We start from the raw sequence: 6,000 nt of genomic DNA, 5'->3' as shown, positions 1-6,000 counted from the left end.
AACAGAAGTTTGAGCTGAGTAGATGGCCACCTAAAATAAAAACTTCATTTCCTAGTCTCCATTGTACTTAGATGTGGTCATGGAACTAAGTTCTGACCAATGGTCTGTGAGAGGGAGGGGGAATTGACATCAGGTGGGTTCATTATTAGTTACCAGGGAAACGAATAGAGGGGCACACCAAAGATGATAAGATAGGGTAAGAACAATCGTTAGCTGGGGCCTGGGGCAAGTATGAATACAGAAGAAGGTCAGTCTTGTGTGTAGGGTAGAGGTGAAGCAGGCACAGTGGTCAGCCAGGGGATGTACAGAGAGCAAAAGAACAGCTATCTTGTGCCCTGACCATACAACCTATCTCATGCTACACATGCTAAGTGTTCTATATTTATATTCATGTATTTAGTCTTCACATCTTGTTTTCTGGCTGGGCCACACAGCTTGCAGGATCTTAGTTCCCCAACGAGGAATTGAATCCTGCAGTGCAAGCAAGTAGTCCTAATTACTGAACTCCCCGGAGTTCCCATCTTCACAATATTTTCTTTTCTTTTTTTTTTTGGCCATGCCACGTGGCATGCAGGATCTTAGATCCCCGTCCAGGGATTGAACCTATGCTGCTTGCAGTGGAAGCATGGAGTCTTAACCACGGAACTGCCAGGGAAGTTCCTTCACAACAATTTTATATAAGAGAATCTGAGGTTTAGCAGGTCATATAACTAGGAAAAGTTTTGAGCAGGTTTCAAATCCAAGAGTGTCTGACTTCAGTGTTGGTACTCTCAACTACTAAATTGCATTGCATCTCATGCCATAATAGCAACATTTATAACAATGATAATGCACAATGTTGGAAAGACTAGTTAAGTGGTTTACTCATCATTACTGACCAGTTTGCTTTCAGACACCTCACTGCCCTTCTCTTGCCCTCTGTGTCATAGAAAACTATATTTTCCAAGTTCCTTTGTTCTCTGGCTTCAGAGTAGGTTTGCTCAATGGACAATACTTGCAGAAGATTGGAGAGCAAGAAGATGGAAGAGTCCAAAGTATTTTTCTCTGTCACTTTTTCTGTTTTTTACAGCATATCTTCCATGGATCTGCCTTTTCCCAAACCATACCTTCCTTGATGATCCCAGCTACTAATGGAGACTCTGACCAGACAGACTGCATCATAGTTCTATTTCTGTTTAGATGGTCTTGGTTTCTGCCCCTGGTAATACCAGCTCATCCAAGTGTTCCCTCCATCCCTAAGGTTGGCAGAATCTTTCTGCTATTGCCAATATCTGGGTTATTTCACTCTTGACTTCTTAGCTTCTCCATTACTTGTAAAGCCAATTTTCTGCTTTATTTTCCCTCTGTTAAAAGTGTTAGAGTGGTTTTCATAGCTTTTGCTGAAATGTGATTCAATACGCAGACAATATACCTCTTTGGGGAATAAGAGCTATAATGATGAAAACTGGTTCCTAAGGAAATAACTGAAAAGAAACAACAACAAAAATTGTACATAGGTGTCCATTTCAGCATTATTTATATTAATAATACAGTATCAGAACATTGGGAACCATCTAAATGTCCAATATTGGAAGACTGGGCTAAAAAAACAGGGTACATAACACAATGGAATAATATGCAGTTGTTATTGTACCAGTCAGCTTTTGCTAGATTTTGCTGCAGTAGCAGATAATCCCCAAACCTTGGTGATTTATCACAGTTATTTCTCACTCAATTACCCATCCTTTGCAATTCAGTTGCAACTCTACTTCATCCCAGGACCCAGTTGGAAGAACTAGCTCCATATTGGTCTCAAGGCAGTGAAGAAAGAGCGAGGATAGATTAGTACAATAGCTCTTAAAGCTTATGCTCAGATGTGGGATATGTCAGATTCCACTGACCAAACCAAGTCACATGACCAAGCCTGATATCAGTGGGGCAGATGCCATGTCACTCCTACAGGGAGGCCCACCAGGAACTGGTTCTGTTAGGGATGGCCCCAGAGGAAAAGGATAACAGATATCTTCAGAAATAATAACATCTTCCATGATAATGAAGACTGAAAATAACACAGAAAATGTTTGATATAATGATAGGTAAAGTAAGAATCTACAAAAATACATATGCTAGAATTCATTCTAACCTGCTTCATGGGCATATGAAGTTAAACGTCATATGACTAAGTTCTACTCAATGACGCCATCTACCTGGAGATAGCATTAGATCCCACCAGACTGCCCCATCCCTTTCCACTTCAGATACCAACTCAAAGCTTCTGAACGACTGACTATGAATTGGAAGTTCTCATAACCCCCTCCTTGGGTTTGATTAATCTTGCTAGAATAGATCACAGAATTTAGGGAGACAATTTATTTACTAGACTACTTGTGTACTCTAAATGGATATAACTCAGAAACAGCCAGATGATAAAGATGTCTAGGGCAAGGTATCAGGAAAGGGCACAGGGCTTCTCTACCCTTTCAGGGCACACCATCCTTCCACAACCTCCATGTGTTTACCAACCTGGAAGCTCTGCCAACCCTGTCCTTTTGGTGTTTTATGGAGACTGAATTAAGTTGGCATGGTTGATGAAATCATTGGGTGTTAGTGATTAATTCAACCTCCAGTCCTTCTCCCCTCAGCTCCAAAATCACTGGATGGTGACTGCAGCCATGAAATTAAAAAACACTTGCTCATTGGAAGAAAAGCTATGACAAACCTAGACAATGTATTAAAAAACAGAGACATCACTTTGCCAACAAAGGTCCATCTAGTCAAAGCTATGGTTTTTCCAGTAGTCATGTACAGATGTAAGAGTTGGACCATAAAGAAGCCTGAGCACCGAAGAACTGATGCTTTTGAACTGTGGTGCTGGAGAAAACTCCTGAGAGTCCCTTGGACAGCAAGGAGATCAAACCAGTCAATCCTGAAGGAAATCAACCTGAATATTCATTGGAAGGACGGATGCTGAAGCTAAGTTTAGGCACCTGATGTGAAGAGCTGACTCATTGGAAAAGACCCTGCTGCTGGGAAAGATTGAGGGCACGAGGAGAAGGGGGTGACAGAAGATAAGATGGTTGGATAGTATCATCAACTCAATGGACGTGAGTTTGAGCAAACTCCAGGAGATAGTGAAGGACAGGGAAGCCTGGTGTGCTGCAGTCCATGGGATTGCAAAGAGTCAGACACGACTGAGTGACTGAACAACAACAGAGGATGGGGGATGGGACTGAAACTTCCAACCCTCTAATCGCTGTTGTTGGTTCCCTTGGCAACCAGCCCTGGTGATTAGGAGCTTCACTTAAGAAATTCCAAGGGTTTTAGAGTTCTGTGCCGAGAATGGGGACAAAGACCACATATATTCCTTATTATAAGTTGCGTTAAAAAATAAAATTGGAGGACTTCCCAGGGCTTCCCTGGTGGCTCTGGCAGTAAAGAGTCTACCTGCAAGGCAGGAGACCAGGGTTTGATCCCTGGGCCCAGAAGATCCCTTGGAGAAGGGAATGGCCACCCACTCTTGCCTGGAGAATACCATGGACAGAGGAGCCTGGTGGGCTACAGTTCATGGAGTCACAAAAGAGTCGGACACAACTAAGCAACTGATGCACACACTGGTGGCTCAGTGTAAAGAATCTGCCTTGTAGTGCAGGGGACATGGGGTCAGCCCCTGGTCTGGGAAGATTTCACATGCAGCCATGAGTGAGACTCAGTACAGCCAAATAAATAAATAAATTTTTACAAAATGAACAGATATTAGCTAATAAGTTTAAAAAATAAAATTTGGGACATCCCTGGTGGTTCAGTGGTTTAGACTATGAGCTTCCACTATAGGGAGCCTGGGTTTGATCCCTGGCCTGGGAAATTCTGAATGCCATGCAGTGCAGCCAAAAAAAAAAAAAAAAAAAGACAGCAGAAGCATCAGAAAGAATAAAATATATAGGGGTAAGTTAACAAAATTCAACAGAATAAAATTGTCTTTATTCAACAATTTATGGGGGATTTCCCTGGCGGTCCAGTGGTTACTCCACATTTCCAAAGCAGGGAGCACAGATTCAGTCCCTGATTGGGGAACTGAGATCCAGTATGCTGCGTGGCATGGCCAAAAGGAAAAAGAAAACAAGGTATGCCTTGGGTAGCATCCCATCTAGCAGATAGAAAGGAGCTCCAGAATGCTATGAGAAGTGGAAGACTTATAGGTAGAAGGAGGCAGGACAAGGAAGTTATTCTAGCAAAGTGCTGATTGTTTCAAGCCAGGTCATCTTTCTTTGGGGGACAGAAGGGGATCTATCAGACAGATTACCTCACTACTATTGACCAGGTAATTCTAGATTGACTGTTTTAAGGTTCCATTTCTGAAAGAGGTTGAAACTGCAATTTAGATATTAAGTCTCAGTTTGGTGTTGTGAGCTTAGCACAAGTGACTCCATTTTAGGCCTGTTGTTCCCTTTTTAACAATCACAGTATCACAAGAACTCACTGTCATATACCCTGATTTATCATCTCCCAGCTATCACCTTCCAATTTTGTATGCCGATGACCATAGGTCAGAAGATTATACAGTTAGAAGTTAAGGAAGATCTCCCTCTGATTGGGAACATAGGATCTGAGAGACAATCAGTGATCTTTCTAGGTATAAAAAGGACAAACTCTAAAAAATTTTACATGTAATTTCTCCTTGGTAAAATTGAAATAACAATATACTTTAACTGAATACTTACTGTTTCATTTATAAGAACTGAGCATATATTTACTTATTTTGAGTTTACACATGACCTCTTTCAAGACAATCTCCCCAAATGTCTTCTTCTTATAACTTTTCCCAATTTTCCCTCTCCCAAACACTTTCTCCATAGTTTCTAGAACACCAAAGGCATGAACTATGGCTTCATTTTCTACACTCCATTATGTTTATTTGGCTTCCCTTGTGGCTCAGCTGGTAAAAAAAAAATCTGCCTGCAGTGCGGGATACCTGGGTTCAATCCCTGGGTTGGGAAGATCCCCTGGAGAAGGGAAAGGCTATCCACTTTAGTATTCTGGCCTTGAGAATTCCATGGCCTATATAGTCCATGGGGTTACGAAGAGTCAGACACGACAACTGAACAACTTTCACTTTCATTATAGTTATTTGTTGATGTCACATTTTTCTCCAAAAGACTGGAAAATACCTCTAAGCCAGAAACTTTGTCTTCAGTTCTGTTCAGTCCCCCAGTCGTGTGCGACTCTGCAACCCCATGGACTGCAGCACGCCAGGCCTCCCTGTCCATCACCAACTCCCAGAGCTTGCTCAAACTCATGTCCATTGAATTGGTGATGCCAATCTCATCCTCTGACATCCCCTTTTCCTGCCTTCAGTCTTTTCCAGCATCAGGGTCTTTTCCAGTGAGTCAGTTCTTTGCATCAAGTGGCCACAGTATTGGAGTTTCAGCTTCAGCATCAGTCCTTCCAATGTATATTCAGAACTGATTTCCTTTAGGACTGGTTGGATCTCCTTGCTGTCCAAGGGACTCAAGAGTCTTCTCCAACACCACAGTTCAAAAGCATCAATTCTTCGGTGCTCAGCTTTCTTTATAGTCCAACTCTCGCATCCATACATGACTACTGGAAAAACCATAGCCTTCACTAGATGAACCTTTGTTGGTTAACTAATGTGTCTGCTTTTTAATATGCTGTCTAGGTTGATCATAACTTTTCTTCCAGGGAGTAAGCATCTTTTTATTTCAAGGTTGCAGTCACCATCTGCAGTGATTTTGGAGCCCAAAACAATAAAGTCTGCCACTGTTTCTCCATCTATTTGCCATGAAGTGATGGGACCAGATTGCCATGATCTTAATTTTCTGAATGTTGAGCTTTAAGCCAAGTTTTTCACTCTCCTCTTTCACTTTCATCAAGAGGCTCTTTAGTTCTTCACTTTCTGCCATAAGGGTGGTGTCATCTGCATATCTGAGGTTATTGATATTTCTCCCGGCAATCTTGATTCCAGCTTGTGCTTCCTCCAGCCCAACATTTCTCATGATGTACTCT

Source organism: Odocoileus virginianus, chromosome X (genome assembly GCF_023699985.2).
Source record: "Odocoileus virginianus isolate 20LAN1187 ecotype Illinois chromosome X, Ovbor_1.2, whole genome shotgun sequence".
NCBI lineage: Eukaryota > Metazoa > Chordata > Mammalia > Artiodactyla > Cervidae > Odocoileus > Odocoileus virginianus.
Note: the sequence above shows the minus strand (reverse complement) of the source record.